Raw genomic sequence first — 13,937 nt, forward strand, 5'->3', positions numbered from 1 at the left:
TACAGCATTTTATCAACTCTTTGGGACTGCTCTAAAGAAAGACTTCGTTGATTACTGGAAGTTGATTTTATGTATTCTCATGAAAGGTTTTTTGTTTTCTTTTGTTTTTATCAAGAATGTCAACTAAATTCTAACCTGGTTAAGGTGTGAACAACCTCAGCAGAAAATTGTAGTTAGATCAACCTGTTGAGTTCTTCTCACAGGCAGAGTCTACTAATTTCCATTTATAATTCTTTAATTAGCATCTGCAAGAATAGCATGGCATCTAAGTGTAAACAGCTGGTGAGTTTTGAAGGGACAGACAGTCACTGTGGGTAGCTGATGGATGCTTGGGCAACAGTTAAATAAAGACTACAGCTCTGGTATTAGAGGAGGATCATTGTAGTTCTGGCAAGAACAGCTGGCTCATTATATACAACTCAAGTGTAGACTAGATGCCCCAGAGCTTCTTCAGATATCACTGTAGATTTGGGTTTATTCTCAGCCATTTTACATGCAACTTTGCCAAAGTTCTCATTTAAAGAATTGACTTAGCAATCAGGAGAGTGTGATTCCAATATCCCCCCCCGCCTCTTCCTCAGTGTGACCTTAAATAAATCACTCAATAGGCTTAGTTTCTTCATAATGTAGTTAGCAATTTCCATCAAATGTTAGGGTACTTTTAGGAATAGGTTTCCTAAGAATCCCTGCAGAACAAGTCAAGTTCCATCCCAAGGTGGCCATTAGTGCAGGGCATGCCCACTTTGGAATGGTGATCCATAAGATAGCACCTTCAGGGGTTAGGGAGGTGGCTGTCCTTAAGGGCAGACACTTTCTCCTTGGCATCTGAGGATTGCCTGGTCTTACAGTAATTCCACTGTCGCTCTCTCTGGAAAACAGAGGGCAAGATGATTTCTTAATGAGCCACTCAGTGATTAGTTGTGTACCTGCAGAAGTTTACAGTCTAGTAGAGATTAGGACAGGACTGCGCTTCACAGGTTCCTTAAGTATCAGACAGCCTCTGACTCTGGATTTCCCATGGTCTCAGACTAGTCCTCTGTAAGAAACCTGCCTCCTGTTGGCAGCTCTTGGGTGTGTGCAGTGGGGGGGGGGTGACCTTGGGACATGCCATGACACAAGATGGCTTTGCTCAGTCAAGGCTGTCACCTAAGGTAAAGTAAAGTAATATAACCCAAATTCTTTGGCTGCCCAAGCATCCCATTGAGTACGGAATTTTTCACTAGGGATGATCAGGATCTAGATTACTAAAAATGACAAAAAAAGAGGAACAGGTTCAGCCTGAAAGATATTGCCCAAGCAGGCAAAAATTCTTTTCATCCATAAATTAGGAGGAAAGGGGAATCACAGAGTAAGAAAAATCGATCTGCAAACATGTCACAATCCCGAGAATTTTGAGTATATTGTATTTGGAAGAGGATGTTGCCTAAAAGAATTCACAAGTGGGCCAGTGGAGGTTGAGGACATTGCATTTCCAGCCAAAAAATGTTAGCCTACAACCCGTAGGGGATAACGTTTTTGTGTGTTCTGGGCCAGCGCCTGGCCCCTCATTAAGGTGTGAGGGCATGCAATCTCCCCTCCATGGAAGAGAACAGGGAGCAGTGGGGTAGCCACTGGGGAAGAACCAAATATTCAATGTCCCAAATACCAGCCGTGATCTTTGGTTTCCCACCTGGCTGCCTTCCACACCACTTATGCCGATTGTCCTTTGGCTGGGTGACAGGCCTCAAGCTGACATCTGGTCTGCTTGCTCACTGCTCCTGTTTGGCATCTTCCAGAGCCTGTCTCCTGATGACAGAGGCCATCAAGTTCCTATCTTCTGTTTCCAAATGTATTCAGCCTCTCAGAGAAATAGTTCTAGAAAGAGGAAAGCCAATACAAGGTCTTATTGGTCCTCTCCAGCCATCTTTATTCCTCCTGGTCCTGAGCCAGGGAGCTAGAAGATCACAGAGGGCAGTAGGTGGACCCTGGGCCACAGAGATGGGCAGACCTGACCTTGCCCAAGGTCTGCTAAGCATTGCCTCCCAATTTCCTCTGACCCTCTGTGTGTTCCTCCCTTCTCTCCTCCTCTCCTGGGCTGCCATGCCTCTTGCTTCTAGTAGATTAGAAATAGAAATAGGTGACTAATATGAGGGAAAGAATGGAAAATTAGAAGCTTGACACAGTACAAGGGAGCAATAACTGAATGATCCTAAAAATAGAAAGCAGCCCCAAGGTAGGTGGACAGTCCCAGCTCTTTTGGACTTCATCTATAAAAGGAGAGTGTAGCCATAGATGAGTCCCAAGGCTCCATCCAACCCTAAGTTATGGTTAGGTGATCCCTTGTTTGTGTGCCTTGGTCTCCATGATGGCCCAACCCTGACACTTTCCCTGCCCTCCTATAAAATTCTACCTGGAGATACGGGAACAAGACATGGTGGGGAGCCAGACACCCAGATGGAGGTGAGGGAGCAGCTGCAAGGATGCTCAGGTGGTAGCAAATCAAAAACTGATGTGGGAGAGGCTGAGAGATGGAACAGAAATTGTTCTCCATTCAGAGGTGACTGCAGCCAGGAGAACAAGCTGAAGGAATGGACTGTGAGACCAGAGCTAGAGGAAAAACCTGAAATCCCACTTGGTCTGAGAGGGCAGAACTAGCAGCAGTGGGGGAGAGTAGCATGTAGACACAGTTAAGCTTCCTATCTGTTGGAACCCTCCTAGGAGTGGGCCACCTCAAGCCATGGCCATGGCCCCTTCGTGGGAGCCTCCTCCAATGGGGAGAGCATAGGAAGAGGGAGTGGAGATGGCATCACCCCCAAAAAGACAGGAAATGTATGGTTAGGAAGATCTTTATCTGAATAAGTTTTCTTTGAATCATATCCTTGGAGGATCATCTTAATAGGGGATGAGTATGTCAAATTTCTGTTGACCAATTGGATGACCAATTCTGTTGGTCATGTTCTCATGTTACTACATGATCTCAGATGACTCTTCAACAGAACTCTACCCATTCCCTGTTTAACCAGAATTAACATTGCTGTGGGATGTTGGTGGAGGAGATGTGGGACCACAGTGACCTTTTATTTACTTGTGTATAGGGACTAATGTATTTACTTGTATCTTCCTCATGACAATGTGAATCCTTGGAAAGCAGAACCAAATTAATTTTTTTTATTTTTATTTCAGTACCTAACACTATGCCTGGGGTGGTGAAAATGTTAAATGATTGATTTAAACTTTATTTCTCTGGTTGGTTGAATTTTAACAATTTTTCAAGTTAGTATTGATAATTATCTTTTTAAATTTGCATCCTAGGGGGCGGCTAGGTGGTGTAGTGGATAAAGCACTGGCCCTGGAGTCAGGAGTACCTGGGTTCAAATCCAGTCTCAGACACTTAATAATTACCTAGCTGTGTGGCCTTGGGCAAGCCACTTAACCCCGTTTTCCTTACAAAAACCTAAAAAAAAAAAATTGCATCCTCTAGGCATATCTTTATATCCTTTCACCCTTTATCTGTCAGGATCAGATTGCATCAGTTCCTTATGTCAAACATTAAACACATTTTTCCCAAGCTTTTACTTCTCTTTTTTATTTTGATTGTATTGATTTTTCTTCTTTGGTAATGCAGATTTTTTTCATTTTTATCTCTTAAAATCCAAGTATTTCATCCCCACCCAACTATTCCTTCAATATATTTAATAAATGAAAATGTATCCTCTTTCCACAATTGTGACAAATAATTTTATCTTGTTTTCCTATTTGAACCATTGATCCATTTAGAACTTCTTGACATTAATGATGGGAGGAGTGGATATAAATTTTTTTTGTCCTAATGTTAAAGTTTGTCGAATTTTGACAGTGATTTGAAAAATAGGATTTTGTTCCTATCTAGGGACCAGGATGATGAGAGTTGAAAACTGTTTTGTTAAAAGTAGTTAAAAGACTAGGGAATATTTAAATTGGGAAAGGGAAGACTGAATGAAAGCATGATACTTGTGTTCAACTTCATATCAAATCTTTGAATAGTTGTCCCAAGGAAGATTCTGCTTTGTAGAAATAAGACTGGGGCAGCTAGGTGGCACAGTGGATAGAGCAGCAGCCCTGGAGTCAGGAGGACCTGAGTTCAAATCCAGCCTCAGACACTTAATAATTACCTAGCTGTGTAGTCTTGGGCAAGCCACTTAACCCCATTGCCTTTGCAAAAAAAAAAAAAAAAAACTAAAAAAAAACCTAAAAAAAAAAGAAATAAGACTGCTTGGGGCAGCTAGGTGGTGCAGTGGATAGAGCACCAGCCCTGGAATCAGGAGGGCCTGAGTTCAGATTCAGCCTCAGACATTTAATAATTGCCTAGCTGTGTGAATTTGAGCAAGTCACATAACCCCATTGCCTTAAATAAATAAATAAAAAATAAAATTAGAAATAAAACTTTTCGGTGTTAAGAACTCTATAATAAATAGAGTTGTCCACAATGGAAGGGGCAACATTGGGTGGGAAGTTGGATTACAGTCATTTCAGTGCTAGGATTTTTTTTTAATTTTATTCCTTGGGTCAAGTTTTGATTGGACATATCCCTGGAGACTTTGGTCACAAATGATAAAATGTAAGCAACAGGGATTTTGATTTTAGAGGCCACAATCAGAAATGGGGGAGTCACATGATCTCCTTTTTGTAAACATGTTCTTGGAACTCCCCATTTTCCTTTTTCAATCACATTTTATTTTTTTCAATCAGCAAAAACTTGCCTTCTCTCATCTTCTGCCTCCTGGCTGCCTCTGTAGTCAATGCACTGAATTCATCCCCTAGCAGAGCTCAGGAGTGAGCTCTCCAGGTTCAGAAGGACCTGAGACTTAGAGCTCCCAGGTGCCTCTAGCTTCTGAGGTACAGCCCAGGCCTGAGCCTTTGGTGGGGATAGGGAGAAGCAGGTCTTTGGCTCAGACCTGAGTGGTGGACACCAAAGCAGCCAGTTTGCACCTGTCTTGTCATGTTGCCCTGCTGTGTGTGTGTGTGTGTGTGTGTGTGTGTGTGTGTGTGTGTGTGTGTGTGTTGGGGGGGGTGGTCAGGTTCATAGCCTCTCCCTGGGTGCTGGGGTCTCTAGGTGGAACATGCTGCCAACCGAGCCTAATGTCTATAGACTATCTATAGACCTCTCTCTCTCTCTCTCTCTCTCTCTCTCTCTCTCTCTCTCTCTCTCTCTCACACACACACACACACACACACACACACACAAAATAGAACCTGGAAGGAGAGATGTCTTGCTTTTCTAGTCACTTTAAGTCCTGGAAAGAATATATTCCAGGATTTCAGGTCAAATCTGGCTTCACTGAAAACTTTATCCTCATCTTCACCCTCATCCCAAACATGAAACACAGAGCTGTTCTATGCATAGCTCTCCTAGGAGGGACAATTGATGGGACTTCAAATATGTAAGGACAGTAAATTCTTTGGATTATATTATAGTCTTATTCACTTTGCATGTTCTTGGCTACAGGTTCTGAATCGAATAATCATCAGTCTATGCCATTTTAAAGTAAACCATTGTCTTTGGGTTTCAAGGTCCAGTTCACCTGCCTCATCAAGGAGGAGTGATGGGCAAGAGGGGAAAAATCAGGAGTTCAGAAAACAATAGCACCCTGGTCCTTTCTGTTTCTATGCCACCTCTTCTGAGCCATATACATTTGTCCAGAGTACATCAATTGATTCCTTGATCCAAAGTAGATAATGATATGATGTGGTAGTTGTGACTGTTTCCAAGACCTGCCTCTTTCCTGAGGAGGTAGTCCCTCTCTGGCTAGAGCTAGAAATTACTAAAGAAACCATTTCTGAACCATAGGATGACTTCTCTAGCAAAGCCTTTCCCAGTCCAACCACCTCCCCGGTGGGCATAGTTCTTGAACTCCTGCACCTTAAAAAGACAGAACTGTTATAGTTGGGCAAGAACTATATTATCTTTGGAGAAATACCTCTGATGAGAGAGTGGACCAAACTTCTGGGCAGGGAGAAAAATGGTATAATGGTGTCTTCTAGGGGGAGGCAGGAAGAGGGCAACCTTTGTGGGAAAATATCCAGGTCAGAATGCTGACCTGAGGACCTCCTAAAGATGTGAGGCCCCAGAAAGAGGAATTCCAAGGAGGCAGACTTTGACCTTGCCTCCAAGACCCTGCTACCGACAGAGTTACCAACTTCCCACATAAATGAATAGCTCTCTCCATGGTGATTTCAAAGTGGTGAAAGGATGGTCCCTGTCAGAGAGGCTCAAGCCTAGCTTCAGATACTGCTGAGCTGTGTGACCCTGGACAAGTCACTGACCCTTAGTGTCCTTGTCTGTAAAGTGGGCATAATGATAGCTCCTACCTCCCAAGGCTTGTGAAGATTCAATATTTGCACTGTGCCTCCTACAGAGAAGATGCTGGATAAAAGCCTGTTCCCTCTGTCCTCTGTTGTTGAACTATGAGTCTCGTGATCCTAAGCCATTTTGGTCGACTTCAATAGCATCGTGGGAGAGAAAGCAGTCACACTGTCCCTCAGAATCTTTGGAGCCAAAGCGAACCCTGGGAGGCTTAGCTTACTTGTGGTTGAGCAGGTGAGGCCACCCATGGTCACCCGGCATCCCTTTGTGACTTCACAGAGGACACACAGTTTTGCTCAAGAGGCCAAGCAAGCCAGTCTGTAAAAAGTAGAGTGAACTGAATAGCTTTTCACTTGAAAGATTGAAAGCATCTATTCTTTTCTAGGTCAAGGTCTTGGGACAATAGATGGGTCAAAATATATGGTATTTTCCATGTTTTGTCAGCTTAGTGCCCCTGAGGAGGAAGGTCTAGCCCTTCACATTCTGTGTCTGGAGGCTTGAAGGTCGTCTGTTAACAGAGCTGGAACTTCACATGTGTTTATAGTTCTGCTGTCATTGACTTTCTGGACACCCTTGAGCAAGGACATAACTTCATCACCTCCCTAATCATCTTCATCTTTAAACAGAAGAAATGAATTCTTGTGGGGAAGGCTTTCTTTCCTACTGCCAAGCCCAATCTTATGGATACACTACACCCTGAAAACTCATTCTGCTTAACATCAATAAACACAGAGATCTGTTTTCCTCTTTCTAATTTATTTCTATGTCTGATATTCACTCTGTTCTAAAATATAGAATCCTAAGACTAGAAAGGAGCTGCCTAGTACAAACCCCCTACCTTCAGTGATTTAGGTCAGAGACTCTCTTTGGGACCAACCCATTAATCCCTTCCTTGGTTACTCATTTTGGCTTTTGGTCTTTCTAATAATAAGAAGGTTCTTCTTTAGAGCCAGTAATAATCTGTCTAACTCTGGGTTTGGTTCTCCCATGAAGTTAAAGAATGCTTAAGTTAGATAGGTTTTGGAATAGAGTTGGTTTGTTTTATTATGATGATCTCAGATAAAAGTTTTTAAAAAACTTGTATGGTAGTCTAAAGCTTATAAATTGCCAGATATAATATATATCTATATCTTTTTATTTAAAATTTAAGATAAAAATATATTTTTGAAAATAATTTTCTATAGAATAAGCTTATTGTATACACCTTTAGAAATGGGATCGTTTTTACTCTGTATGCATATGATGCTAATGCTGCCATGGACCCTTCCCAAGCTTAAAGAAATATAAGTGCCTTCTTCAGAGGCTGTTTGTAAATTAAACTCCTTCCCCGCTAGGATATATTAATCTTTGTTCTTCTTTTAGTCACCTCCATTTTCTCTAAACCTTTTCTAAAGTAAAACTCCCAAATTGAATACAGTATTCTGATAATTCAGTTACATTTACAATGTCTTTTACCTACTATGTTGAAGACCTGACTCCATGTTTATTCCTGTCACCTACAGATCACATTGCCTTCAGAACATCCCTCTGCCATGTTAAGTTCTTTCATGGTGATTCTAAGTTGTTGACTTAATTCAACTTGTGGCCATCCAAGACCTTCGGGTCTTTTCCTCTTGATATTCCTATCCCTGGCGAGTATTTGTCCATCCTGTATTTTTATCTTTTGAGTTATTTCTGGAAGCATCCTGGTTTCAATCTCATCTGTTTACTTCTTGTTTACATCAATGTCATCTGTGTAAGGTTGTTGTTAGAAGCAAGTCACTGTGTTTGTTTAAACTTCTTTTGTACAATAGTCCATGCATATGATTCATATGGGAGAGATTCTTGAAAAAAAGAATGAAGTAAACACACACACACACACACACACACACACACACACACACACACACACAGCCTTTAGGTGAATCTCTCAAACAGGGATTCTATTTCTATAGAGCTTCTGCCCTGTTGACAACTTCAAACAAATAACTGGAAACATTCAAGAGTTTCTTATCAAAGAAAGAAATTCTTCTTGGGAAAGATCTTAAACAGTTAGACTTTTGCCCCACCTCAGCCATCTACATTCTCTGTGCCAGGATTCAGAATGGGGACCCAGCGAACAGCTCATCTAATGACAGTTGGAAACCACATATTCCTCAAGTTACCTTTGTGCCTTGAAGCATGGACTTGATGCATACTTGTTGGGGAATTTCTGGTATCTTCAGGCAATGAAACATTCCTACAGCAGTCTAGACCAGTACCTGGCTAAAAAAAGATCTGTTCTTTTTATCTTGTGCAAAAATGAATGCACGGAGCAGCCAGGAAGGCCCATAACATACTGTCACTAGAGTGTTCTATAAGGATGACCATACTAGCAGGAAGGGTAACCATACCTTCCATAGCTCGGCTCAAGTACAGCTCAAGGCCACAGAGGCTGTCTTAAGCAAGACTACCTCTCCCCTAGATCTTTGAAGAAGAGAGTTTTGAAACATTCTCTAAATAATTTCTTACTACTTAAAAAAGAGTAAAGTTGTTCAATATAGCAGATTAGGTCAACAAGACTCAGTGGCCATTGAACATAGTGTAATATTCAGTGAGTCCAAAGATACTGACTCCTTAAGATTCCCTATTTGATATCTACCCCCCAAAATAAAAACTGCTGAGAAAACTGGTTTGTTTTAGAAGAAATTAAGTATAGACTAGTAGCTTATACTCTATATCACAATAAGTTCCAAATGGATATATGACCTAAATATGAAAGTCATATTTTCTTTTTAAATGAGAATATAAGGATGACATTGTACAACAATATTTAGAGTAGTTTTTCTTAACTTTTGGTGCTCTGACAGAAGCCTATAGACCTCAGAATAATGTTTCAAGTACATAAAATATAGTGCATATGATGACAATGGAAACATTTATTGAAATACAATTATAAAAAGTATTAAAAAAAACAAGTACCCAGGCTCCAGGTTAAGGATCCCTGTGCTCACAAAAAACTGTTAACAGAATAAGGGATAGAGATGATCCTAAAAGTTGCAATACACAATTTTAATTTAAAAAATGGAAACTTCTACATGAACAAAATCAATGCTACTAAAATTAAAGCATAAAGGTTAATTGGAAAGAAAATCTTTGTAACAAATTTCTGCTATAAAGGACTCATCTACAATATATGTAGAATTGTTAGAAATATTTGAGAATAGGAGCCATTCCCTAAAACATAAAGTGGTCAAACGATACAAAAAGGCATTTCCCCAAAAAGCTCTAAACTATTATATGAGAATGATCCAAACCATTTATGCTAAGAAAAAATTCAAATTAAAACGATTCTAAAGTTTCATGTGAGACTCATCACATTGGTAAAGATGACAAAAGAAAAATGTAAATGGTAAAGGAACTGTCGAAAGATAGGCAGATGAATGCACTGGTAGTGGATCTGTGATCTAGCCATTCTAGGGAACAATTTGATTCAGAAATAAATATACTAGGCATATATCCCAAGAAGGCCAAAAATAGAGCTATGGATATGCACATATCCATATATTTTATAGCACTGTTTTTTGTAGTAGAAGGATATTGGGTATTCATATGACTGAATAAACTGTAATACAAATGCAATGATATATGATGGTATCATAAGAAAACTTTGAAAGTTTTCAAATTAACTGATGCAGAGCAAAGTAAGCAGAATCAGAGAAGTTCCTATGTTGACTACAAAGATACAGAGGAAAACACAAAGACTTAAGAACCCTGGTCAGTGTGGGGATCAGTCCTGCTTTCAGAGAACTGATGAAGCAGCTTATCTCAACCTTTAAGAAAAGGGTGACGATTAGAGCTGTACAATGAGACTCAGCTTTTCAGACCTGGTCAATGTGTGGGGATGTTTCACTTGATTGAATTACTTATTGAAAGGGAGGATTCACGAGGATATCAAGGAGTTCAAGGGAAGTGACAGTGATTTTTGTTAAGCATCAAGAAAAGAACTTTAGAATATAGAACTTTAATCAATCATCTAAAAAATGCCCTATTTTCTAAGCTTCTCTTGGAATTCAGTTTCACTTGATTCTGTCCATAGTGAAACCTGAAAACTATTTGTGAGGACCTGGAAACGACTTAGCTATCCTTTGGATCAATCTCCAAGAGAGGATTATTCTAAGATATCTTCTGATCTGAGATCCTCATAATATTTTTTTTATTTTTTAAAAGAATTTTTAGTCCAGTATAAAATATTTGGGAATCTAGCTATCAAGACATACCCAGGAAGTATATAAACACAGTTATAAAACACTTTTCACATTATTGAGATCATCTCTAACAACTGGAGAAATAGTAATTACTCATAGATGGACCTAACCAATATAATAAAAATGAGAATTTAATTTCCTTATTCAATGAAATACCAAACTACCAAAGAATTTTATAGAGCTAGAAAAAATATAACAAATCATCTGAAAGCAAAAAAGGACAAGAATATCCAGGGAAATCGATGGGGGAAAAAAGGTGAAGGAAGGCAGCCCTAGCAGTACCAATTTCCAACTGTACTATAAAGCAGTGGATATCAAAACAATCTGGTATTAGATAGGGAATAGATTGGTTAATCAATAGCATGGATTAATACACAATATAAAATTGCAAATGGCCACCGTAATCTAGTGTTTGTTAAACCCAAAAACCCAAGCTTGGGAACAAGAATTCATTGAAACTGGAAGACAGTTGGACAGAAATCAGGCATAAACCTACTCCCAACAAATACCAAGACAGGGTCAAAATAGGTATTTAATTTAAGACCTAAAGTTTAATAAGCAAGTTAGGGGAGCATGGGAAAAAATCACCTTGTCATATATGGAAAAGGGCAGAATTTATGACCAAATAAGAGATAAAGAAGGTCATGGGAGGAAAAATATATAATTTTGATTGCATTAAATTAAAGGGTTTTTTTAAAACTTTTAAACTTTAAAATGTATGTGTGTGTGTGTGTGTGTGTGTGTGTGTGTGTGTGTGTGTGTATAAAGCCAAAATAAGAAAGAAAGCAATAAACAAGGGGACAATTTTACAGCCAGCTTTTATGATTTTCAAAAGTATAGGGAACTGAAACAAATTTATATAAATAAGAGCCATTTCCTAGTTTATAAATGTTTAAAGGACAGGGGGTTGTCAGGGGGAAAAAAATCAAAGCTATCAATTATCATATAAAAACATACTCTAAATCATTAATAATTAGAGATACCACCTTATGCCAATCAGACAGGCTAACACAACAGAAAAGGGAGATGACAAGTGCTAGAATGGGTGTGGAAAAATAAATACACTAATATATTGTTGAAGTTGTGAAGAAGTCCAACCCTTCTGGAGAACAATTTGGAACTTTACCCAAAGGACCATACAACTGATCATAGTCTGAGCCAGCAAACCACTAGTATCCCAAAAAAGATCATAGAGAAAAGAAAAGAAATATATGTAGCAAGCTCTTTTTGTACTGGCCAAGAATTGAAAATTGAGATGTTCATTAATTGGGGAATGATTGAATAAGCTCTGGAATCTAATTATGATGGAATATTATTGTACCATAAAAAATGATTAACAAGATACTTTACAAAAGACCAGGGAAGATTTTCAGGAACTGTTGCAAAGTAAAGTGAACAGAACCAGGCTAGAACATATAGTAACAATAACATTGTAAGATTCCTATAAAAGACTTTCCTTCTCTGAGCAATAATACAATGATCCAAAGCAATTCCAAAGGACTCATGATTAAAAAAAATGCTATCCACCTCCAGAGAGATAACTGATGGACTCTGAGTGTAGATTGAAACGAATTTGTTGCACTTTCCTTGTTTTCCTTGCTTTTTTTGACAAATATGGAAATGTAGTTTTCATGACTCCTGTATAATGGCTAGGGGCAGGGTAGGAAAGAATTTGGAACTCAAAATTTTAAAAAATGTTATTTTAAAAAATTACTTATAGTCCTAGAATTAGTCTATTAGAAACCAAGGTCTCTGGTCCTAGGAAACAGACATGTTAAATATCATGTTAAAAGTTGAGGTCTCTTAAGAAAGATGGTGAGTTAGACCCTCTTAACAGAGGCTGTGTGTTGCTCTCTGTTCTCTTGATCAGAAGATGTGGACTAACAGTTTTCTTTTCTCACTGGATCATAGACCTAAGGAATTTCTAGCTAAATGTCCACATTTTAAAGACTGAGGGAGCTGAGACCCAGAAAAATTAAATGACTTGCCTAAGGGGATAAAATTGGGTCCCCAACTTTGAGCTGAGAACTCTTTTCAGTGCAGCCTTCCATGTGAGTTTAGGTACATAAGGATGATGTTTGTCCTTCATTCTCAAAGAAGACTATGATATCAAGGAGGAGATGCTGTGACATGCATGTGGATGTGAATGAGGGGAGCTAGGCAAGGTCCCCAGCCTCACTTTCTCCTCTGGCCAGAGATGGATCAGGATGACTGGAGAATCTGGCTTAAGTGATTTGCCAAGGACACACAGCTAGTAAGTGTCTGAGTTCAGATTTAAAATCAGGTTTTCTTGACTTAAGGGCCAGCTCTCTACCCACTGCGTCATCTAGTTGCACCATAGGTGCATAAATGGCCAGACAGAAGGAGACAGTTCAGGGTGGCTAAGTGGTGCAGTGGGGACGGCTAGGTGACATAGTAGACAGAGCACCAGCCCTGGAGTCAGGAGTACCTGAGTTCAAATCCGACCTCAGACACTTAATAATGACCTAGCTGTGTGGCCTTGGGCAAGCCATTTAACCCCATTGCCTTGCAAAAACTTAAAAACAAAAATAAAAACAGAAGGAGACAATTCCTTCCTGCTTTGGTTTCTAAGGTAGAAGCAAGTGTTTGGATTCTTTGTGTAGAAAATGACCCAGGGGGTGACTAGGTGGTGCAGTAGATAAAGCACCAGCCGGGTTCAAATCCAGTGTCAAACACTTAATAATTACCTAGCTGTGTGGCCTTGGGCAAGCCACTTAACCCCATTTGCCTTGCAAAAAAAAAAAAAAACCTAAAAAAAATGACCCAGGGATGGATGGTTATTTATTCTGCAGTTGTTGTGTTTGACTGTATTGTCAAGAACATGGTCCAATACAGCATGGAGTGGTAGCTGGTCCGTGGGCTAAGGGTCAGGGGGTACTGTGGTTCAGATGTGTGAGATTCAGATATCTGTGAGATTCTGGGTAGGTCGCTCAATCTTTCTGAGCAACATTGTCTTCATCTGTGTGTTGGTGATGAGGATAATCATTCTGACCCTTCTCTCAAGGGGTACCTATGAGGTTCAAGTGAGATAAGGAAGGTTTGGTTAAAATTCTTCAGTGTGGTTTTTGAAGTGGCTGTGTGATTTTGTTCATAGGGGGAGCTCCTGCTCCCAGGAGATGAGGAAGCTTCCTCCATCACTTCTCCCAGTGCAGGGCAGCCTGCCCTTGAGGCAGAAGCAGTCTTCAGAGAGAGTTGGGCTATGGTGGGGTTCAAGGCCATGAGTTCCTTCTTGCAGCTTGAGGTGAGAGAGACCCAGGTGCCTCCCAGCCAGTCTAAAGAAACTTTGCTATACTGGAAGTTGATTTTCAGCAGATCCACTCAATGGTGGAAGCTGATGTCTCTGTAAATTTGAGGTTATTCAAAGAGGT

General features: G+C 39.9%; 1 protein-coding gene and 1 long non-coding RNA gene across 4 annotated transcripts in view; one reads left to right on the top strand and one right to left on the bottom strand.

Moving 5' to 3' along the window:
• Positions 1 to 13,937, top strand: part of EXOC6B (exocyst complex component 6B) — a 525,494-nt gene that overhangs the window by 423,254 nt on the left and 88,303 nt on the right. The window lies entirely within an intron of this gene.
• Positions 1,386 to 6,877, bottom strand: LOC141494488 (uncharacterized). The gene is made up of 2 exons (XR_012470466.1): positions 6,328 to 6,877; positions 1,386 to 1,854 (listed from the first exon to the last, which is right to left on the bottom strand). It is a non-coding gene; the product is annotated as an uncharacterized LOC141494488 (long non-coding RNA).

This window comes from Macrotis lagotis, chromosome 1 (assembly GCF_037893015.1).
Source record: "Macrotis lagotis isolate mMagLag1 chromosome 1, bilby.v1.9.chrom.fasta, whole genome shotgun sequence".
NCBI classification, from domain to species: Eukaryota; Metazoa; Chordata; class Mammalia; order Peramelemorphia; family Peramelidae; genus Macrotis; species Macrotis lagotis.